This window comes from Chrysochloris asiatica, unplaced genomic scaffold (genome assembly GCF_000296735.1).
Source record: "Chrysochloris asiatica unplaced genomic scaffold, ChrAsi1.0 scaffold00030, whole genome shotgun sequence".
Taxonomy (NCBI): Eukaryota; Metazoa; Chordata; class Mammalia; order Afrosoricida; family Chrysochloridae; genus Chrysochloris; species Chrysochloris asiatica.
The window spans coordinates 2,797,415-2,822,271 of NW_006408548.1; the positions used below are offsets into that span (position 1 = coordinate 2,797,415).

The following is a 24,857-nucleotide window of genomic DNA, read 5'->3' on the forward strand; positions in this document are numbered from 1 at the left end:
TTTTGAAATGATAAGAGAGGCATTCACAAATTTTGTGGGAAAATTCCAGTATTTTAAATTTTTTCCACAAACTTTCGGAAACCCCTCATATAAGCAATAGATTTGTGTTCTTTCTGACACTTGTCTTTAATCATAATTTAGTTTTCAAACAGGCTTTGAACCAGTTCATTTGGGGAATGGTGTATCTCAGGATCTTGTTAAAATGTAGATTCTGATTCAGTATACCCAGGGTAGGAATGTAATTCTTCAGAAGGGAGTCAAATCTGAATAAACCAGTTTGAAGCCCTGTTGTCAGAAACATAGGGCCCCTGCCACTCTCTCAGACCTGGGGCTGGGAGTTAGACTACATTTTCATCAGTCAGAGCCACTTTGCATCAGCTATTTTCATCTGATCCTTAAATGTTTGATGCACCTGTTTGTTTTGATGTAAAAATTGCATGTTTTGCCATCATTCTTGTATGCATTCACATAATATTTAAATACATAAATCACTAGAGTCTTTTTAATACAAACATTATATCATAATTACTATTTTAAACCACTCGAAAGTAAGGTGGGTGGGTACCAGCCTAACAACCATTGAATCCTTGTTTGTGTCCTGTCAGTAGAGGGTAGAGTTCTACACACTAGGTCACTTCTTGATTCTACCCCGACTCTAACCTGGAATCATTGAAAGAAGTGTGTCAGCTTCTCTCAGAGTTCAATGTAGCAAGAAGTCTAATGTCACCATTTAAACTCTAGTTACCTAGAACATTAGGAAAAATTCAATACCAGTCAGGAGCAAATAGACATATAAAAAGTCAAAGTAAATGGTTTTGTATAGTGAAGTTTAGAACTGAGCTACATTACATCATCCCAGCTCCACCACTTGCTAACTATGCGACTTTAGGTAAGTTAACCGCTCTGTGCCTCAGATATCTCATCCATACAACAGGAATAATATAAGTTCAAAACCCACCAGAGTTAAATTAGCTACTAAATGTACAGTGCTTCAGAAAGTGCTAAGTATATATATGTGCTCAATAAATACTAGTTTTCAGTTTTATTATTGTTATTCAGTAAAGTTAGCAAACTGACTGCCCACGCTTAAGATTTGTTACTGACCATTCACTATCCTCCAGTGGAACTCAGTATCTCCCACTATACTCTCAACCATTCTTCTCCTCTTTCCCTCCATAAGAGAAAGTTACAATCTCACTCTGTCATTCCCAGCTCAAGATTACACAGTGGCTGCCTGTGGCTAAACTCTCAGCTTGAATTTTCTAAAATGTACCTCTGTGTCTTTCCTAATAAGGGTTGTAATAGGGATTGAATGACTATAAAAGTTTTTTGTTTTGTTTTGTTTTAAATATAGCCAAAATAAATCAAAAGATAAATCAAAACAAATTATTAAACCTGATCAGCTTCTAATTCCAAATGTTCTTTGATTTTGTGGCTGAACAGCTCTGCCATTTGTGCATTTATATTTCAGCTTGTAATTCTGTCCCTTACTCATTCCTCTTGTTCCAGACTTCAAGGGCTCTTCTTATCAAAAAAAATTTAACTCAGACTACTAAATCTGACAACCAAGGACCTTTCTGCTGTGTTCCAAGTCTCCCTGCCACATCACTTCCCTCCACTGTTGCCTAAAAGTCCTACTAACCACTGACTTACACCCAAATTCAGCTGCTTATTATGACTGGCAATTCCAACTCAGCCTCTTCCCTCCACCGAGGCTTCATACTAAAAAGTGGGGAATAGTGCCCCATCCCTAGAATCTGGGCAAGACTATAAGAACTTTGACCAATAAAGTATAGCAGACGTGATTGATGCCTTTTGTGGACCTAAACTTTAAGAAAATTGGCAGCTTTTACTTTGGTCGTTTCAAGCTCACCAGCCTCTCCTCAGAAACCCTATACAGAGTTGCTGTGGATTGGAATTGACGCCATGGCATTTAACAACAACTTTGGTCTGTTATAGCCACCATGTAAGAAATCTGACTTCTGAAGAGATCTTGTAAAGAGACCCTGAGTCTATATGGGAGAGTCAGAAGGGTCCATATACCAAGAGGACAGGTATATAAATGACACCATCTTGAAACCTTCGGAACATCCCATTCTGAATACCAATGAGTTAATCCCCCACTGAGCTGGGTTAAATTCCTAATCTACCAAATTGTGAGCTATAAGAAACTGGCTGCTGTTTTTAAGCCACTAAGTATTGGGTTGTTATTGTTAAGTGCCGTCAAGTTGGTTCTGACTCATAGCAACCCTGTATAGGGTTTCTGAGGAGCAGACGGTGGGTTTGAACTGTTAAACTTGTGATTTACATTCCAGAGCTAGCTTGTTATAAATAGTAGATAATTATCGTTGTTGTTGTTAAGTGCCATCAAGTCAGTTCCAACTCACAGCGATCCTATGTGGAGTTTCTGAGGAGCTACTCATGGATTTGAACCGTTGACCTTGAGATTCAAACTGATCTTGCAGTCCAGTACTTACCCTACAGCACCTAGATAATTAGTACTCCAATCCATTCTATATGCTTTGCTAGATTAATGTTCTTACAATTATTCTTCATTTAAAACAAACACACAAAAAAACAGCTTCATACAACCTCAGCAACAAGAAAATAGGGAGATCAAATGAAACAAATACAGATGGTGATCCCAGAATCCTGAACTTCAAAGGATAGGACAGAGGTGAACTGAGTGCCAACTGGAAAAGGAAGTTGAACAAGAACAGCTACAGGGAAGAAAAACAGAAGGGCTACCATCTGACGTGGTTGTTGTTGTTGTTAAGTGCCATCGAGTCGGTTCCGACCCATAGCAACCCCGTACAGGGTTTCCGAGGGTGTAAATCTTTATGGGAGTAGAAAGCCTCATCTTTCTCCCGCGGAGCGGCTGGTAGTTTCAAACCACTGACCTTAAGAGGCTGCCATTTTGAGCTTTTGTAGGCAGCTGTAGCAGTCAATACAGCCGTCTGGAGACAAAAGTCATTGCTGAAAGTTGGTAGCAAGGAGGGTGCAATTCTTCCTCGTTCCCCACACCCTCCTGGAAGCTGGGGTTGTGGCCATTTCAGGCCTTCACCAATCTAGCAGTCAGTGATACATCCTGCTTCATAGCATCTGGTCTGCCTGAGTCTGCCTCCAAACATGCCATCCCCTCCTCTGCAGGTCAGTGAAGCCCACCCTGAATGAGGCTTCACAAACAGTGAACAGAGAACTGCATATACGTGTCTAGTCTCTATCACATCCACCTGGAGATAGGTGGTAAGTGCCTCAGAACACATCAACATCAATCAAATATAAATACAACACCAAAATGCCTTGGAGAAAACAGATAATTTCAGCTTACCCAAAGAAACAAGACAGAGCGTCTCAAAAAAGGGACCAAAATACAGAGATAGGAAATATATAATATCAGAAATAGTATAAAAATGACTTGATAAGGAATTTAAAAGAGTGATATACAGAGAAAACTACAGATGAAATCAAGGAAACCACAGACAATACTTTAGAAGAATTCAGTAAAACAATACAAGAAAAAAACTGACAAAATAAATGGAAAATGGGAAACCATACAAAAAACAGTATTTAGAAATCTAGATTAATGCTGGGACTTCAGAAATGGATAATACATTGAAAGGAAAGAAGTAGAATTAAATCAATAAAAGGTCCAATTAGTGAGCTTGAAGACAAAAATTACTCAATTTTAATGTACTAGAGTATCAATCAGAAAAAAAGAACAAAAAGATGTAAAGAAAGCCTTAGGGCTATGTAGGACACTATCAAGAGGAATAATGCACCTGTGATTGAAACAGAAAGAAACCAAAAAAGAAATAGAAAAAATAGAAGACAACTTCCCTGACATAATGTAAGATGATAAGATATGCATTCAAGAAGTAAAACAAACTCCAAATAGGCTAGGCCCCAAAAGAAAATCAAAATTCTAATCAAACTTTCTAAAACCAAACATAAAGAAAGTCTCCTGAGAACAGCACAGGAAACACTAAGTTACCTATAAAGGAGAACTAATAAGACTAATTTTCAGCAGAAACCAAGCAGGCAAGAAGACAATGGGATGACATATATAAAACTCTGAAAGAAAAAAAATTATTAACCAAGAATCATATTATATACAGCAAAATGGCCCATCAAATATGATTGTAAAATTAGTACATTTCCAGATGAACAGAAAGTAAAAGAATTTGTAAAAAAAAAAAAAAAGGCCAATTTTATAAAATACTAAAGAGAGTTCTTTGGATAGAGAACCAACAACAGACAACAAGCTGAGGTTAACAAACAAGACAGTATCAACCAAAACTCAATCCAGATATAGAAGCATTAAAAGTACAACAAACCTACAAGACAGAAAATAAGGAGCCAGAGATACTACTAGTTTGCAACAACAACAAAAAATCATGAAGTTAAAAGAGAGTATGTTGTTACAGAACGTCTATATCAAGAGGATATCAAATAGACTTCAAGAAAAAATAAATAAAAATAAACCTAACTATAGCCATAAAATTGATAAATACTGGATTGTGAACCACAGATTGAGAGTTGTAATCCACTAGCTGCTGTAAGGGAAATCTTTTTTATGCTCCCAAAAAGATTTAAACTCTCTGAAACCCTATTCGGGGTTGCTATAAGTTAGAACTCACTCATCAGCACTTAATAACAACAACAACAACCCTAAAACTAGCCCTAGCCTTACAACTAGCTCTAGGTCAATATCTACCCCTAACACTAACCCTCATCCTAACATAACCCTAACACTAAGTGAAGCCCTAGGTCTAGCCTAGACCTAGCCATAGTTCTAACCCTAATCCTTACTCCTATCTCCCCCCCAAAATAAAAATGTATTTTTTTAAAAAAGTACACAATTTGGCACTTGGACTCAGGACTGTAGTCTTGGAGGATGCCAAGGTCAAATGGCATAATACCGTCCACAAAGACAATGCTCTACATCCTATTCTGGTAAGTAGCAACTGGGATCTGAAAAGCTCTTGAGCAGCCAACTAAAGTGCAACTATTGGTCTCTCCCTGTTCAAAGCAAAGAAGAGTGAAGAAAATTGAAGATGTAGAGAAACAGTCTAATGGCATAATGGACCATGAAAATATCAGTCTCAAGAGAGAAACCAAAATGAAGAATTCCAAAGACAGGATACTCAAACCCTCTGTAACAAAGATAAGGGAGACCAAATGAAACACATGTAGCTCAGTCTAGAACACTGAGCTTTAGAGGAAAGTTTGGAGAAGTGGATAGAACATTTACTGGTGGAAAGGCTGAGCTGGGGGGTGGCTAAGGAGGGAGACACGGGCAAAGCGTCTCGCAGCTGAATTAAGTCGAGTTGGTTGATTGTATTGTTTAGTTCTTCTCTGTCTTTGTTGAATTTCTAGTTGTTCTGTCCATCAAAATTGGCGTATTTAAATTTGGCATAGTGGGTTACACAGTAGGCTGCCAACTGCAAGGTCAGCAGTTTGAATCCACCAGCCGCTCCTCAAAAGAAAGATGAGGCTTTCTGTTCCCATAAAGATTTATAGCCTCAGAAACCCTATACAGGGTCACTATGAGTCAGAACCGACTTGATGGCACACCACCACCACTATTATCATGGTACTCCTGGTATGATGCTGTAGGGTAAGCACTGGGCTGCTAACCAAAAAGTTGGTGGTTCAAACACATCAGCCTATCTTTGAAAACTCTATACAGGGTTGCTGTAAGTCAGAAACAACTCAATGGCACTTAACAACAACAACAGCTATTATTATGTTGTTACATGCTGTTGAGTCAATTCCGACCCATAGCGACCCTGTATAGGGTTTCTGAGGAGCAGCTGGTGAGCTTGAACCGCCAATAGAGTTGTCTTTTTCTTCAATTCTGTTGTTAAGTGCACTTGAATTGGTTTTAACCCATAGCAACCCTGTATAGAGTTTTCAAGGAGCGACTGGTAAGCTTGAACTGCCGACCTTATAATTCAAATCGACTTTGCAGTCCAGCACATTAACCCACAGAGAGTTTTATTTATGTATTTTGAGGCTTTTTCATTGGGGGCACAGGTATTATTATTATGTCCTCTTGTTTAGTTGAACCCTTAATCATTATATAATGCCCTTCTTTGTCTCTATGCTAGTTGTTGCCTTAAAGTTTATTTTATCAGAGATTAAAATTGCTACTTCTGCTTGTTTTTGATTGCCACTAACCTGATACATTTTTTCCATACTTTAATTTTTAGTCTATCTCTGTCTTTGTGTCTAATATGTGTTTCTTGTAGACAGCATATTAAAGGATTCTATTTTCTTATCTATTTAGTGTAATTATCAATAGGTATAAATTGATTGCTGTTATTTTGCTGTGTGTGTGGTGCTGCTAACTTCTTTGTTCCACATAATTTTCTGCACTGAGTTAATTTTATTTGTGAGTTTCCTATTCATTTTCATTTGTGTTGTGCTAATTAATGTTTACTAAACCATTCTAATTTTCCTCTTTTAAATTTTGATTTGAAGGTGTATTACTTTTCTTTGAGGTTACCATGTAATTTATTAATTTTCCCCCTGTTTAAAACAGTTGTTTTATCTTGAAATCTACTTGATTTCTTTACCATTTAGAAGTTTTCTATCTGCACTATTCCCTCTTTTTGCTTTATAGTTGAGTTCATCATAAATTGATATCTCTGATTCCCTATTTTCAGTTATTATGGGTTTGTTTCACTTTAAATACTTAGCTCTGATAGTGAATCGGGCTGCGAACCACAAGGTCAGCTGTTCCACGGGAGAAAGATGAGGTGTTCTGCTCCCGTAAAGATTTACAGCCTCAAAAACCCTGTACACGGTCGCCATGAATTGGAACCAACTCCACGGCACACAGCCACCACCACCATATCTGGATTGGGAGTCCTGGTGTGGCAATGTGGGTTAATGCGCCAGACTGCAAAGCCATTTGAACTGCAAGGTTGGTGGTTCAAGCTCACCAGCTGCTCCTTGGAAACCCTACACAGGGTCGCTATAGGTCAGAAGTGACTTGACAGTACTTAGCAACAACAACAACATATCTGGATTGAGTTCTGGGTGGTATTATCATGTATGTTAATCTCAGGTTGTTGTCTGCTGTGTTGGTTATCAGTCCAAAGAACACCTGTTAGTATTTTTTTATAAAGTTGGTCTAGTTGTTAACAAATTCCTTAAATTTCTGTTTATCTAGAAATGCCCTAATTTCCCAATCATATTTGAGGGACAGCTTTGCTGGGTATATGATGCTTGGCTGACAGTTTCTCTATGTGTGTATTTCTGTATGTGTCTATTTATTGTTAACTTTTTATTGTGATTAAAGTTTACAGAGAAGATCATCAGTTTTACTTGCAACAAATCATACACTTTGTTCCATCTCAATGATTGCAATCCCCTCCATATAACAGTTATCCTACTTCCTCCTTGTAGTTACTATTTCCATCCACATTCCCATCCCTTCTCAACTTTGTTCTTAGGTAAATGGTCCCCCATTTGACTTTGAATGATTGTGGTACCTTGAATTTACTTGATATGGCTTTTGTATCCAAAGTCTTCTTATTTCTCACCAAGTGATTGGGTTGTTGTTGTTATTAAGTGCCGTCGAGTCAGTTCCGGCCCATAGCGACCTTGTACCGGGTTTCCAAGGAGCGGCTGGTGAGCTTGAACCACTGACCTTGTAGTTCAAATAGCTTTGCATTGTGGCGCATTAACCCACAGCACTACACCAGGCAGGACTCCAAGTGATTGGGTTGTTGTTATTGTTAAGTACCGTGGAGTCAGTTCCCACTCATAGTGACCCTGCACAGGGTTTCTGAGGCTGTAAATCTTTACAGGAGCAGAAAGCCTCATCTTTCTCCTGCAGAACAGCTGGTAGTTTCAAACTACCGACCTTGAGGTTAGCAGCCCGATTCATAACCACTATGCTACCAGAGCTCCTTAGTGACTGGGTAGGAACATGCAAACAAGTTATACAGGACTCTAAGGCTGGAATTGGTTAGTTTTTCCACCAGCTAGGTTTTAAAAGAGCCGTCTCAGAAGCAGGGACAGCCAATCCCAAGACAATTAAGAAGGAAAAGCATGAGTGGAACATACCTAGAAAACCTAGAGGTGACAGAAAAGATAGTGGTATGGAGAGACAGAGAAACTTTGGGCTCTAGGTCCAAGGACTGAGTAAAGCTAAGTACCTATTACAGGAGACTGGCATACAGAATGTGCCCTTTTGGTATTCACAGACTAGCTAAAAGAGCTTTGTAACATTTGCCAAAGCAGGGCAGAGGCCAAAGGACCACATGGCTAAGAAACTGAAGACATGAGTGAGGCATGTCTGTAGTAAGGCAGAGAAGAGGTGTTCTTGACTGGAAAACTGCTGCATTATTAGTTGTTTTTCATTCTGAATTGTACTCTATTCATTTCCTTAATAAACCCCATAATCATGAGTATTGTTATGAGTTCTTTGTGGCCATTGTAATGGATTATCAAACCCAGATATGAAGCAAAGAGTGCTGTGGGAGGGATGGTTGGCATCAAAACAGGGTAAAGAAGGTTGTAGAGGGGAGGCATGTCTGACCTTTATTTCATAGGAATCTGCATTGGGATGATTTTGAGTTTGGTTCCACTTGGAGATCAGAGGAAGTCAGACATGGTCCCCACATGTTGTTTGCAATGATTGGCCATTCCATGGTGGGCATACCTTAATAATGTGGTTCCGCCCTATATACCGCTTTACTGAAAGTTGGGCCACAAGGGTGAGTTCCTTTCCAGACCTGAAGGTATTCGAGAGCCATAGTTTTGGGTTCCTCCCGTCTCTTTTGAACAGTAAGGTAAGTCTTTTCTTGTAATTTTGAATTTTGTTCTATATTTTCTCCCACTCTTACCAGGACCCTCTAATGTGATCCCTTTCGGAGCAGTTGGTATTGGTAGCTGGGTACTGTCTTGTTCTTCTGATCTCAGAATTATGGAGGCTGATGTTCACACATCCCATTAGTCCTTTGGAATAATTGGTTTCAAGCATCTTCAATTCCCATCACTCTTCTTTCTTCTGCACATAAAAAGACCAATATTGCACCTTAGATGGTCACTCATGAGCTTTTAATATCCCTGATGCTAATCACCAAAGTAAAATGTAGAACATTTTCATTGTTGACTGTTACACGGTGTCCCCTGAGACTATGATCCTGAATTTCCAGGCCCAGCAACTCATTATCTTAAGATGTTTGATAATATCTAAGAAGTTTTCATCATTTCACCTACTCTATACTCCACTACCCACCATTTGTCTTTCAGTTTGTTGCACTGTGGTGACTGGCATGTTGCTGTGATTCTGGAAGTTATGCCACCAGCGTTTTGAATGTTGGCAGGTTCATCCATGGTGGACAGATTTTAACTGAGCTTCCAGACTAAGACAGACTAGGAAGAAGGAGAAGAGGCCTACTTCAGAATTATTAATCACTAAAAACTTTATGAATAGCATTGAAAAACTGTCAGATGAGAATATTGTCAGATATAGTGACAAAGGATGAGTCACCCAGGTTGGAAGGCACTCAAAATACAACTGGAGAAGAGCTGCCTCCTCAAAGTCGAGTTGACCGTGATGACATGAACGGAAGTAAAGCTTTCTGTACCTTCACTTGCTGATGGGGCACAACTCAAAATGAGGAAAAACAGCTGTAAATATCATTAATAAATGGAACATGGAGTGTACGAAATATGAATCTAGGAAAATTGGAAGTTGTCAAAAATGAAATGGAATGCATAAACATCAATAACCTAGTGAGCTGAAATGGACTGGTATTGGCCATTTTGAATCTGACAATCACATGGTTTTTACTATGCCAGGATGACAAATTGAAAAGGAATGGTGTTGTATTCATCATAAAAAAAAGAACATTTCAAAATAAATCTTGATTTTTGTGTGTGTGTGTGATAAATACATTTTATTTCCCCAAAGCCCCACTGCCCATCAACCCCCACATCCAGCAGGGAAAGATGAGGGGCGAAGGTCAGCCAGACTGTGGGTGGGATTGCAGGTTCACAGGTGTGGCTGAAGAAGGGCCATTGGGGTCTTGGTCCCAGATGCCCCTCCCCCAAGAGTTGGGGTGAAGAAGAGTGGGTGGGTCTCAGTAGACCACTTCATACACCATGACCTTCTTGTTCCCCCGAGCCCGTCACGATGTACTTGTTATTCCCGGAGATGTCGCAGCTCAAGACAGAGGAGGATCCCTTGGACTGGAAAATGCTGGCTCCGTAAGGTGTCCGCCAGACATTGAGTAGGTTATTCTTCCCGGTGCTCACGAACCACCTTCTGCAGGAGGCGAACTTGAGAGAGAGCACACAGCTCTCATGTAGGTGCAGCTGGTATTTCTTGGGCTTGCAGACGTGCAGAATCTCCACATTGCTGCTCTCCATGCCCACCGTCAGCCAGTCCTGGTTTGGGCAGTGGCCCAGGGAGAAAATCTGGGAGCTGAAGCCGTGTTGCTGCAGCTGGCGGCCCTCTCACAGGTCCCAGCAGGGCACGGTGTTGTCCAGGCCTCCCGTCCAGAGCCTCGTGCCGTAATCGGAGATACCGATGCTGCTGGCCCCATCCGTGTGGCCTTGGAACTGCCTGACCATGGTCTGGTTCTGCAGGTCCCAGACCACAATGTTACGGTCACTGCAGCACGAGAAGCAGAACTTGGCGTCGGGGCCGACCACCAGCACATAGCAGGCAGGGGTGGAGGAGGTCAGCTAGGCCTTGATGCGAGGCTTGGGCGCAGCCAGGTCCCAGATGGACTAGGTGCTAGCCTTGCTGCCCACGATCAGACTCCGGTCGTCAGGCAGCAGCTTGCAGGAGCGAATGTAGCTATCCTGGTTCAGGCAGTCGAGCTGGGCCAGGGACGTCTTGGCGCCGGGTTGGCCCACGTCCCACACCTTCACACAGCCCTTGCTGCCAGTGTACACGTGCTGCGTGGAGCCGCTGACGGTGATGGCGCAGATCACCTCACCGTGCGCCAATGTGTGCAGCTGCTGTGTGTGCCGCGGGATGCCAGCGCCCACCAGGGCATCTGAGGAGAAGGGCACTGGCTACATCTGCCCATTGGCTGACACGTGGAAGGAATAGGCCGGTTTTCCCCCCGGGGATACTGGCAGGGAGAATGAGATGGATGAGCCTCAGAGATGTGGGTGGAATTCAAATGCCATCATAGGTGAACACCCATACACGACAGAGCCGCTGACCTGACCGGACAGGTGGAGGCTGACATAGGAGCTGGGTACCGACAGATTCCCACTGAGGGCACTGTGGGAGCCCAGACTGAAGGATGTGGTAAAAGGACTGGACAGGGTCAGGGGGTTCCTCAGAGCAATGCTGTCTGTGGAAGGCGTTGGCTTCGCCGCCAGCCGGCGGAGGTGAGTGGCTGAGCAGGGTCCGGGAGTGGACGCACCCTGGGGTAGGGAGGAGTCATAAGACTTGGAGGCAGGGGTGCTGGCAGAAAGGTCTTCAGGATGATCTTCTTGGTTCTGGGGAGTGGTGAGCCGAGACTGGAAGCCAAGGAGGGCGGGCTGTCTACAAGCTCTCTTGGCGCCTTTCCACACGAGGTAGTCACTGGGCTGGGGGGCTCTGATAGTTGGTCTTCATCCACCACCAGGTTGTAATCACTCTTGTCTTCATCACTCTCCTCATCCATCACTTTTGTCCCCCAGGCCAGTTCGTCTCTTACTGCACAGAAGGGTACACATTGAAGGGAGCCAGCACACTAGAATGCTTGGCTTCTGGAAACTGGACAAATAGACCCCCACAGTGTGTAGTCACTAGTGTCCCCCTATGATGACTCCTGAACATGGAAGCATGACTTGTCTTCACTCTGCCAAAGAAGTCCAGCAGCATTCCAGCTGTAGCTTCCGTTGTGATAAGGGGTTCATGCTAGTTGGGTCAAAGGAGGTGCAGTGCACTGCTTCTGGGGTGTGGACAGCTATTACATGTGACCCAAAGGAGAGTCCAGTCCATGGAAGTATGGATTGTTCCCCATCCCCAAGAGAAGTTCATTACAACCCCAGCTGTAGCTTCCATTGTGCTGAAGATTTCCTGCTGAGAGAAGCCGAGATAGTTCGGTGTTCTGAGCTGGAACAGTGGACGGCACCAGCCCCAGTCTGTCAAGCTCTACAGTGCCAAGATCTTCTAACTCTCAATAAAGCCAAAGTGAACTGCTCCCACCCCTTTGGTGCCTTCAGGTACCAGTCAGCCTGCAGCTTCACCTGTGATGAAGGTTTGCTCCTGGTGATGCAAGTGTGCTACAATGCTGTCTGTGATAGGATAATATCCATACACCTAAAAGGAAAACCAATTAATATCACTGTTATTCAAATTTATGCACCAACCACTAAAGCCAGTGAAGATGAAATTGGAAGAAGTATTGATAATTGCTGATGATTGGAATGATGGTTGGACAGAAAGAAGGATAAGTAATTAGAAAATATGGCCTTGGTAATAGAAACAATACTGGAGATTGCATGGTAGAATTTTGCAACACCAATGACTTCATTGCAAACACCTTTTTAAAACAATATAGAAGATAATTATATACATGGACTCCATGAGATGGAATACATAGAAATCAAATTAATTCCATTTGTGGAAACAAATGGTAGAAAAGTTCCATATCATCAGCCAAGACAAGGTCAGAGCCAGACAGCTCAAATACAAGTTCAAGCCGAAGCAGAAGAAAATTGAAACAAGTTCACGAGAGCCAAAATATGACCTTGAACATATCCCACCTGAATTTACATATCATCCCGAGAACAGATTTGATGCATTAAACTAATGAAGTGAAAGCCACAAGAACAGTGGGATGACATCAAGAACATTATACAGGAAGACAGCAAAAGGCCATTAAGAAGACAAGAAAGAAAGAAAAGACCAAAACGGATGTCAGAAGAGACTCTGAAACTTGCTCTCCAGTGTTCAGATGCTAAAGCAAATGGAAAAAAAAATGAGGAAATAAAAGAGCTGAACAGAAAATTTCAAAAGACAGCTCGAGAAGAAAAGTTATATTATAATGAAATGTGCAAAGATCTGGAGTTAGAAAACCAAAAGAGAAGAGCATGCTCAGCATTTCTTAAGCTAAAAGAGCTGAGGAAAAAATTCAAGCCTCAACTTTCAATACTGGAAGATTCTTTGGGCAAATATTGAGTGATACAGAAAACATCAAAAGAAGATGGAAAGAATATGTTGTTAAAAAAAAAGTTAAATAATTTTTTAAGTAAAATGAATAAATAAAAGTTTTAAAAACTAAAAAGAAGAAGAAGATGGAAAGAATATATAGAGTCACTGTAGCTTAATAAGAAATGTTCACCCATTTCAAGAAGTAGCATATGATCAAGAGCCAATGAAACTGAAAGAAGTCCAAGATGCACTGAAGGCATTGGCAAAGAACAAGGTGCCGGGAATTGATGGAATACAAATTGAAATCTTTCAACAAACTGATGTAGCACTGGAGGCACTCACTCATCTATGCCAAATTTGGAAGACCGCTATCTGGTCAACTGCTTGGAACAAATCCATATTTGTGCCCACTCCAAAGAGAGAGGTAACCCAACAGAATGCAGAAATCATCGGATAGTATCATTAATATCATGTGCTGGTAAAATTTTGCTAAAGATCATTTAAAAACAGCTGTAACAGTACATTGACAGGGAACCGCCAGAGGTTTAAGTCAAATTCAGATGAGGACATGGAACAAGAGATATCACTGTTGACATAAGATGGATATTGGTTGAAAGCAGAGAATACCAGAAAGATGTTTACCTGTGCTTTATTGGCTATGCAAAGGCTTTTAAATGTGTGGATCACGATAAACTATGGACAACACTGCAGAGATGAATATTCTGAAACACTTAATTGTCTTCATGCGAAAACATATACATAGACCAAGAGTCAACCATTCAAATAGAACAAGGGAATTCCAAATGGTTTAAAATCAGGAAAGGTGTGCACCAGGGTTGTATTATTTCACCATATTTATTCCATCTCTATGCTGAGCAAATAATCTGAGAAGTTGGATTATATGAAGAAGAGCATGGTGACAGGACTGGAGGAAGACTCATTAACAACCATCAATATGCAGATGATACAATCTTGCTTGCTGAAAGTGAAGAGTACTTAAAATACTGATGAAGATCAAAGAACACAGCCTGCAGTATGGGTTGCACCTCAATTAAAAGAAAAATCATCACCACTGGACCTATAAATAACATCATGATAAATGGAGAAAAGATTGACGTTGTCAAAGACTTCATTTTGTTTGGATCCACCATCAACACTCATGGAAACAGCAGTCAAGAAATCAAATGGCATATTCCATTAGGCACATCTTCACAAGACCTCTTTAAAGTATTCAAAACAAAGATGTCAGTTTGAGGACTAAAGTGTGCTTGACCCAAGTCATGGTATTTTCAATAACCTCATATGCATGTGAAAGTTGGACAATGAATAAGGTAGACTATAGAAGAATTGATGCATTTCATTTATAGTGTTAGAGAAGAATTTTAATGGTACCATGGACCGCCAGAAGAACAACAACAAAAAAACTTTATGTTGGAAGAAGTACAACTAGAATGCTCCTCAGAAGCTAAAATGACCACACTTTGTTTTTCATACTTTGTACATATGATCAAGAGGGACCAGTTCCCTCATGCTTGGTAGAGGGTCATCAAAAAAGAGGAAGACCCCCAATTAGATGGACTGGCAAAGTGGCTCAAACATAGTAGCAACTGTTATGATGGCATAGGACTAGGCAGTGTTTTGTGCTGTTGTACATAAATAGGGTCACTATCAACTCAATAGCACCTAACAACAACAACAACAACAACAATACTTCACCACATTCACAGTTGCAGCAATTTTTTCTCTGTGTTTTTTTATATGCCATTCCATTGTCTTCTTTCCTGCTGAGAAATCAGAGTTTAATCTTATTGGTTCTCCTTGTAGGTAAGTTTTCGTTTTTCCCAAGGTGCTCTCAGGATTCTTCCCTTGTTTGGGTTTTGGAAAGTTTGATTATGTTATATCTTGATAATTTTCTCTGGGAATCTATCCTCTTTGGAGTTGGTTCAGCTTCTTATATGCTTATCGTCTCATCTTTCATGATGTTAGGGACGCTTTCTTTCAACAACTCTTCAACAATTTTCTCTGTCCTTTTTACTGTCTCTTCCCATTTTGGAATTCTGATCACCTGTAAGTTATTTCTCTTCATTGTGTCCCACATAACTCTTAAGCTTTCTTCAGATTTTTTTTCATTCATTTTTCTGATTGTTCTTCTAGTATACTAGTATTGAGAGATCTATCTTCAAGCTTACTAATTCAGGCTCCCATTGCTTCAAATCTATTCCTTTGCCCTTTTAGTGAAATCTTAGTATCAATCTTATGGATTTCTAATTGCAGGTTTTACACTGTTTCAAATTTTGTATTTTATTTTAACTGTTTTTGTAGTGTTTTCCTGAAATTTCTAAAGTTTTTTTCTATTCCCCTTGCTTTCCTAGATCTTTCCATCAATTCTTTGAAGGTACCTAAATATCATTCTTTTTCAGTTATTTCCATTTCCTTTTCTTCCTCAGAAATGTTTTCTGGCGCTCTCTTTTTAAAAGCTATTCGCTCTTGTTTCTTCATGTGAGCTAAAGTTGTCTGTTGTCTCTGAGGCATTGTGGTGTTGCCATATTTGTATTTGTTTAATGATTATATGGTGATGTGTTCTTAGGATCTTACCAACTATCTCCTGTGGATGTACTTAGAGAATGGAAGCATGTACCCCATTCTTTGTTCATACCCCCCAGTTTAGGCTGGGTTTGGCTACTGTTGGCTGCTGTTTATCATTGATCAGGTGGTACAGGAAGTTGTATTGGCTCATATCCAGTGGTTGGAGCTGTAGATGGTATAATGTGGCTGGACTGTATGGGCATAGTTGCTGTTTCCTCTCAGGTGGGAAAGAGGAGATAATCCCCCACACATACATGAGAAACCAAAACAGAATAATTAAATAAGTAACCAATAATGAAAAGAGAAAAAAATAAATAAAACTAGGTAGCATCCAGAAAAAAAATAAATACAATAACTGAAAAGAGGGAGAGAAAAATGGAGCTATAAAAGAAAAAAAAAAAAGAAAGAAAATAAAAGAAAGGAATAATAATAATAAGAAGAAGAAAACTTAGAAAAACCAGGAAGACAGAAGATGAAAAGTAAAAGAGCGTAGAGAATAGTAGATTCCAATACACCACTTTTAGAAAGAAACACAACAAAGAGAAGAACTAAACATAATCAATCAACTTGACCTCATAGACATACACAGAGCACTCAACCCAACAACAGCACAATATATATTCTTCTCCACATGCAAACATGTTTAGTCAGTTTCAGACTAAGAAATTGTTTGTTGTTGTTAAGTGTGGTCCAGTTAGTTCTGACTTATAGCACCCCTGTATAGGGTTTTTAAGTAGGGGCTGGTGGGTTTGAACCACCGACCCCGAGGTTAGCTGTCCAATGCTCATCCTATAGCATCACACCAGAAAAGAATTGGTAGAATTCTTCAATTTCATCATCACCACTGGCTTTAGTGGTTGGTGCACAAATTTGAATAATAGTGAGTTAGCTGGTTTTCCTTGTTGATGTCTGAATATCATCCCATCATAGTATTTTACTTTAAGATAGATCTTGAAATGTTCTTTTTGATGATGAATGCTATGCCATCCTCTTGAATTTGTTGTTCCAAGCATAGCAAACCATATGATTATCCAGTCCATTTCAGCTCACTAATGCCTAGGATATCAATCATTATGCATTCCATTTCATTTTTAACAACTTATAATTTTCCTAGATCCATACTTTGTACATTTCAAGTTATTAATGGATGTTTGCAGCTGTTGTGCTTCTTTTTGAGTTCTGCATATCAACAAATGAAGGTACTGAAAGCATTACCCATTTCATGTCATCACTATCAACTTTACTTTGAGGAGGCAGGCAGTTCCTCTCTAGTCATATTTTTAGTGCCTTCCATTCTGAGTAGCTCATATTCTAGCTTTATATCTAACAATGTTATGCTGCTATTCATAAGGTTTTCAGTGGCTAAACTTTCAAAAGTAGTCTGCCTCACCGCTTCCTAGTTTCTCTTAGTCTGGAAGCTCCATTGAAGCCTATCCTCCATGGTGACCCTGTTGGTATTTCAAATGCCAGTGGCATAGCTTCCAGCATCACAGCAACATACAAGCCACCACAGTGCAACAAAATTACAGAGGAGTGATGGCCAGCATTAACAGCAAAGTTTGAAAAAACACAACAGAAAATAACAAATGCTGGTGAGGGTATGGAAAGTATGGGACCCTTCAACTCTGCTGGGGCACTGTAAAATGGTACAACTGTAGAAAATGGTATGGTGCTTTCTCAACAAATTGGAAATAGAAATACCATATGACCCAGCAATCCCTCAAGAAATGAGAGCTCTGACATAAATAGATATATGCACATCCATGTTTATTACAGCACAATTCACAATAGTAAAAACATGGAGACAGCCAATGTCCATCAACAGACTAATGTTTAAACAAATTATGGGATATACACACAATAGAATATACTACGCAACACTGAAGAATAAATGAATCTGCAAAACACCTTACAAAATGAATGAACCTGGAGGACATTATATTGAGTGAAATTAGTCACAAAAGGACAAATATTTTATGAGACCACTGTTGTAAAAAGTTTTCTTAATGAAAGAAACATTCTGTGATGGGTACTAGTTGTTGGGGACAAGAAAAATTATTTAGGGTTTAGAAGGGTAGACACATGTTAACACGGGTGACAGGGAAGACGATATACAACAAGAGGGAGGTTAGCAGAGGAAAGATGAAGGTAGCGGAACACACAAGCAGAAGAAAGATGAACACACAGGGAGGAATGCAAGAGTTAAAGTGAACCAAGGTAAGTCCTGTTAACTGGTAGTACATGGAGGGGATTGCAATCTTTGTAATGAAAAAAATATATGTGATGATTTTTAAGCCTTGTTTTCCTTTTCTAGAAAATAGAGATAATAATAGAACCTATCTCTTTGGAAGGATTAAATAAGATAATGATCTTAAAGCATTTTGTTCATTGTTTAGTACATAATAAGAGCTTAGAAAATCAGAGTGGTACTATCTCTCTATATATCACATACCATCTGAAATGGCCTTACCTTCAGTCTTTACTCATCTACCCACTCTACTTATCCTTTAAAGACTAACTCAAAGTCCACTTCTTTTGCCAGTACCCTGAGTGAGAAGTTAGTTCTGTTCCTTTCCACCCTCCAGCCCTATTGCACTTTAGCTGAAAAAGTCCCACAAATTTTTTGAAGTCCCCCCTCATATACATTTCTATGTTTGTTAAGTTCCTTGGTTGGTTGGTTATATGCCGTGGAGTTGGTTCTGACTCACAGCGACCCTGTATAGGGTTTCCGAGGCTGTAAATCTTTATGGGAGCACAAAGCCTCATGTTTTTCCGCGAAACAGCTGGTAGTTTTAAACAGCTGACCTTATGGTTAGCAGCCCAACTCATAACTACTATGCTACCTAGACCTGCTATAACAAAATATCACAAACTAGTTGGTACCTGAGAACAGAAATGGAGTTTTTCACAGTTCTGGAAGTTATGAGTCTGAATTCAGACCTTGGCAGAGCCATGTTCTACTTTTCAGCTATTGGGAAAGTTCCTTTCTTGTCTCTTCCAGTTTCTGGTAGCCCCAGGCATTTCTTGGAATTCACGTGACCATCATTCCCTTATGTCTCTGTGCCTGTTCTCCAATGTTTTAAGAACAACACTAAGATAGGATTAGGACCTGTCTACTCAGGTGACTTCATGTGAATTTAATTAATAACATCTTCAAATACCCTATTTCCAAATAAGATCATATTCACAGGTACTGGAGGTTTCAGCATATCTTTTTGGAAGAACCCATTCAATCCACAACACTATAAATGATGGACAGATATAAACAGATGTCCAATGGGTCCTCAGTCATTTATGTCTTCCTAGCCCAGGAGCCAGACATGTGAGTAGAATTAGGCTAGATGACTCTAACCTCCAACCTTTAGAGTCACCCCAGTCATTTAAGTCTTCCCAGCTAAGATGACAGACATTAAGAAACTGCAACAAGCAATCTTTGCTGTGCTTTATCTAAATTCTAGACCCATACAATCTGTGAGCATTATAAAATGGTGGTTGTTTTGTGTTTTGGAGTGGTTTCTTATACAACAATGAATATCTGGACACCATTATTATTGTTGTTAGGCACAACTGAGTCAGCTCCTGCTCATAGCAACCCCATGCACAACAGAATAAAACACTGCCCAGGTCTGCATCTCCCACACAATTATTGACTTTGAGCACATTGTTGCAACCGTTGTATCAATCCATCTCATTGGACATCGTCTTTTTCCCTGATCCTCTACTTTACCAAGCATAATGTTCTTCTCCAGGGACTGGTCCCTCATAATAACATATCCAAAGTACGAGAGACAAAGTTCTCACCATCTTTGCTTCTAAGGAACTTCTTCTAAGATATTTGCTTGTTCCTTTGGCAGTCCAGGTTACTTTCAATATTCTTCACCAACACCATAATTCAAATATATCCATTCTTCAGTCTTTCTTATTAATTGTTCAGCTTTCACATGCATATGAGGCAACTGAAAATACCATAGCTTGAGTCAGGTACACTTTAGTTCTCAAAGTGACATCTTTGCAATTTAACACTAAAAAGGTCTTTTGCAGCGGATCTGTCCAATAAAATACATCATCTGATTTCTTGACTGCTACTTCCATGAGCATTGATTGTGGATTCAAGTAAAATGAAATCCTGACAACTCCAATCTTTCTCCATTTACCATGATGTTGTTTACTGATCCAGTTATGAGGATTTAAAATTTCTTGACACTGAAGTGCAATCTATACTGCAGTGGTATTATTTGTTCTTCATTAATAAGTGCTTCAAGTTCTCTTTGCTTTCAGCAAGCAAAGTTGTATGATTTGCACATCACAGGTGATGAACCTTCCTCCAAACCTGATGCTGTGCTCTTCATTATGTTGTTTGTCAGATTATTTGCTCAGCATACAGACTGATTAATATGGTGAAAGGATACAATTGTGATGCACAATTTTCCTGATATTAAACCACGCACTATTCCCTTGTTCTGTTTGAATGACTGCCTCTTGTTCTATGTACAGGTTCCACATGAGCAAAATTTAGTGTTCTGGAATTTCCCTTCTTCACAATGTTATTCATTTTATTAGTTTGGGATAATAATGGCTTATTTTTCAATAACATTGCACTGTAGGATAAACACTGGACTGCTAACTGAAATGTCAGCAGTTCAAACCCATCAGCTGCTCCTTGGAAACCCTCTACAAGGTCTCTATGAGTTGGAACCAACTCAATGGCAATTAACAACAACAACCCATCACTAACAATTTTTTTTTAATTACAAAGACTCTATCTGTTTAATATTATACATCAATTAAATCCCAGCTGCAGAACCATTCTAGCAGAGTACAGTGACTCCATACAATAAACATTTGATAGCAAACTATGAGGTCAGTGGTTTCAGCCCATCAGCTGCTCCTCAAGATTCTACCTCTGCAAAGATGTAAAGCCTCAGAAACCTTATACAGGATCACCATGAGTCAAAACATACTCTATAGCACTTGACAGCATTAACAACTATGGAAAAAAGTGTGCATCTTGAAATTGATGGAAGAAGAGCTGGTCATGTTTGCTGGTAGGTTCTCTCTCTGCCTTAGGTAGGAAATGTAGTCTCCTGCAGAGGCTGCATCTTTTTCATGGCTCCAACTCCTACCAAATATGCCCATCATGGTTTCAGCTTTCAGAAAACCGATCTCAACCCTGGGGTTCTGGTAAGAGCAACTCTTCCCTTAACCCTCCAGTGTAAGGGTAGCAGTAGCTACCTGCTCAAACTGATCTCTGTGTTCCATCCATTTCTCCATTGGGTTCCCTATTGTAAATATGCAGTCATTCTGTTTTCCTGGGTCGATCCTGACCCTAGGGCCACAGGCTGGGTGGGGACTTACATGAAACCGTGTAGGCTCAGGTGAAGGCAAACACCTTGCACAATCCCACCTTGTGCAGACTCCCAGGCTCCAGGGTGTTTACCAACCTCTCACCTTGAGATTTGCTCATTCTTGACCTCTGTGCTTTTGTACCAGGCATTCCCTCTGTCTGTAATACTTGGTTTTCATGAATCCTTGGTAATCTCCTCTTTCAAATCCCCGTTCAAAAACTCTTGCCTTCTCTAAGCCTTTCAGCCATGACTCACTTGTCTAGTCTCCTGCCTGATACTTTCAACCCCACTTTGCTCAATGTGAACATGTTGAACTATTGCTTGGTTAAAGTTTTTTGCTGCTTCCTAGCTCTCTGCTTTTGCAGACTGTCTCTTCTACCTGGAGATCCCTCCCCATGGCTCACAACTCTCCTCTCTGGAAAATTTCTACTCAGCTTTCAAAACCTAATGCAAGTGTCCTATCTTCTGGGAAATAAGTCTCAGGCCAAGAGGCATCAACAGGCATCAACAGTTCCTATCACACTGCACTGAGGCAATTTTGTACATAGAACACTGCCAGTTCCTTGGAGACAGGGGCCAAGTCACAAACTTTGATCAGAGCACTGAGATCTTGAATGACTATTTCTTGAATGTCTAACTGCTAGATGCATGGTTAGCCATGGATTTTCAATTGTTAAAAGCAAGTGCCTTGGGTCTTCTACTTTGGTTATAAATGAGATAGATGCTGTTGTTGTTCTTAAGCGCCAGTGAGTCAGTTCAGATTCATAGGGATTCCTTGGGATGATTCCTACTCCTTGTGAAGTGCATTAGAGCTGGTTTGGGGGCATTATTGGGCAGAAGGAAGCCAGTCAATAGCCTCTGACAAGAACATTTGCTCTTCCTGCCCTCCTTTTCTTTTTTAAAGTTTTTTATCTCTTTTTAAGTTTATTTATTTAGTTTTACTTATTCTCATTTTTTACTTTAAATTTTGAAATAATTTCAAGTATAGAAACAAATGTTAAAATTTGGCCCGACTTGCATGATCTCTTCCTTTCCTCTTACATTTGCATAAGTATGTAGTATGTATTATTATGCATTCATATGTAGTATTGTACTTACACACTCTATATGCACTCTATTATTGTTTGCTCAGAATCATTTCCGAGGAAAATTGCAAACATGGAGGCCCTCTTCCTCCTGATTGTTTCCTTGTTCATCTTCTAAGAACACAAAGTACAATTATCAAAATCAGGAAATTTAACATTGAGACAAATATTTTTCCTGGTTATCCCAACAAAGTCCTGTATGGGCAAATTTGGTTTTCTTTTTCCTAGGGTCCCATCCAGGGTTCATCTAGGACAGCTCTTCAGACTTCCTTTGTCTTTCAGGACCTGACATTTTTTAAGAGTCCAGGCTAGTGGTTGTATTTCCTCACAGGTTTTTTTTTTGTGTGTGTGTGTGTATGTGTTTAAGTTTTTATTGTGAATTGAGTGATAGTTTACATGGGAAAGCATCAGCTTTACATTCATCCTACTGTATTTCATTTCATCGCAATGATTACAATCCCCTCCATCATTCAACAGCATTTGCTTTCAATCCCTCTGATTTGTGTGTGTCTGTGTGTGTGTTTTATGTACACCGAAGCCCTCAGGAATATATAACTATTCAAACAACCAAAGAGTATACCCTGCACACCAGTCCTCCTCTCCCCCAGCCTCCAGTACACAGCCCCTCTCCCTCCTTGAGTCTAGAGTCCCCTCACAGGTTTACAAATGCCTCCTAAGATTTTACCTCTCACCCTGTTGTTACCAAACTCTCTCTCTCTCTCTTTTTTTCCCCCCCAGATTTAGGGGAGGGTCTCTTTGCAAGGCCTTGTAAAACCTTAAATAAACTGCATGAACAAATTCCACTTTGACCACTGTCTTGTTAAAATTCCTTACAAAAGTTAACTCATTGGGCCCAAAGTACCTTAACACAAAAGTCAGGCTTCTCCTAGTGTTTGCTGTTCCTCCAAGGATTTTATATGCTGTTTAATGATTTTTCACAAATAGTTTTTCTTGCTCTTAAACTTGGATTGATTGAATTTTAATTCAGCAGAATCACCCTCTAAAAGGAAACACTGGCTCTTGGTTGAGTTAGGGCCTCTAGACTTCATTAAGGCCTTTTGCAAAGCCAGGAAAATTCTAAGGCGTGGAAAACCCAGCCCCACACCAGCTGAAACTCCTTTCTGAAATGATTTCCTCACCTCTCTTTTGGACCACAATGAAAAAAAATTCCCTTTTTTAATCTTAGCAAAAGAAAGCCTGGATGCAAGGGTCCAGAGATATTTGCTGATTTAACTTTCTCTGACTGGATCCCTCTGAAATTTGATTCTCTCACCTCTAACTCAGAGAAAAAGAGAAGACCCTCAACAAGATGGACTGACTCAGTGGCTGCAACAAAGGGCTCAAACATAACAACAGTTGTGAGGAGGGGGCAGGACTCTGTAGTGTTGTGCCTACTAAGGGCCACTATAAGCTGGAGACCACTGAACATTACCTTTGAGTGGGAAAGTTTAAAAGCATACCTCTGTGGCCCAGCGGGCCCTCCTATTAGCTCCTGGGAATGATTTTCTTCCTGATCCTTTAAGAACTTCTCTTAAAACAAAACAAAACAAACACAGAAGAACATAATTTTTATTTAAAAAACATTTGAACAGTTAAACATGGTTAAAATTTCAGAAATACAAAAAACTGTCCCAAGAAAAATCCAGGTTTTCTCTTTTGACTCTAGGCCTCCCTCCATTGCACCATCCTGCTGGTTTAGGTTTCCCAGGTGCCTAGAATCCTTTCGTTCTAGAAATTTCACTGAATGAATCAGTGAACAAGAACCAAATTTGCCATTTCCTCTCAGGATCCTGCTCTCTGTTTTCACAATTAGCCTAACCTGGGTTTCAAGAAATAAATGAATTAATTCAAAAATTTAAAAACATAATTGGAATTCTATAAAACATTCTGCCTTTGAATGGAGAGGACATTGATTGTCACAGAAATACTGGGCTTAGCTGGCAGCCACTCCATGTCAGTGGACTGCAGGCAGTAACAGAGGCCAAATGAAGGGTTGCCTGTGACCTCAGATTCCTGATCCATGAAGCCATGGTCGGGTTTTTCAGGTTTTTTCACACTGTTCTTGTGACTGGACAGAAAGGAAGAAAAAGTTTATTTCCTCTTTCAGAAAGATGGCCTGAAAATGTCAGGGGTTTCAGGCAGGGCCAGTCAGCCCCTTCCCACCCAGTCCTTACACATTTAGCAGCTACCACCGCTGACTGGCTTGATCTGAGCAGACAGAAACCAGAAACTCAGGGAGAGAGAGGCCCTTTACTGTGCAGAGTTTACTAAGAAAGTATTATACATACTCCTTCCTTCTTACCACTGTCCCACAGAGTGAACATTTCCCTCATTTTACAGATGGAGAAACTGAGGTTCAGAAACATCAAGCAACCTATGTGCAGTTAGTTACAGGAAGTAGTAGAGCTGGGATTTGAACCCAGGAGTATATGAGGTTAAGTCAAAAAGTATTGCTACTGGGGTTCCAGTTCCTACATGCACAGGTTTATTTCAAACAAAATATGTATAACATGTCTCTCCAGTCAGTAGATGGCCGCAGACAAGTTCGCTCAGTAATACACCTGTCTTGTTATCTTGCCTTCAAAAAAACAAAGTCTCAATCAAAATAGTGACGTCAGAGGACTCTGCTGGGTTAAATTCAAGGCAGAGAGGTCAGCTCAGAAGGTTATGGAAACTACTTTTGGAATTCCAAAGTATGGGTGTGGCACTGTAGGATAA

The 24,857-nt window shown here is 40.2% G+C and overlaps 1 pseudogene; it reads right to left on the minus strand.

The window, feature by feature from the left end:
• Window positions 1-10,103: 10,103 nt before the first annotated feature.
• On the minus strand, window positions 10,104-11,648 carry LOC102816831 (annotated as a pseudogene).
• Window positions 11,649-24,857: the final 13,209 nt, after the last annotated feature.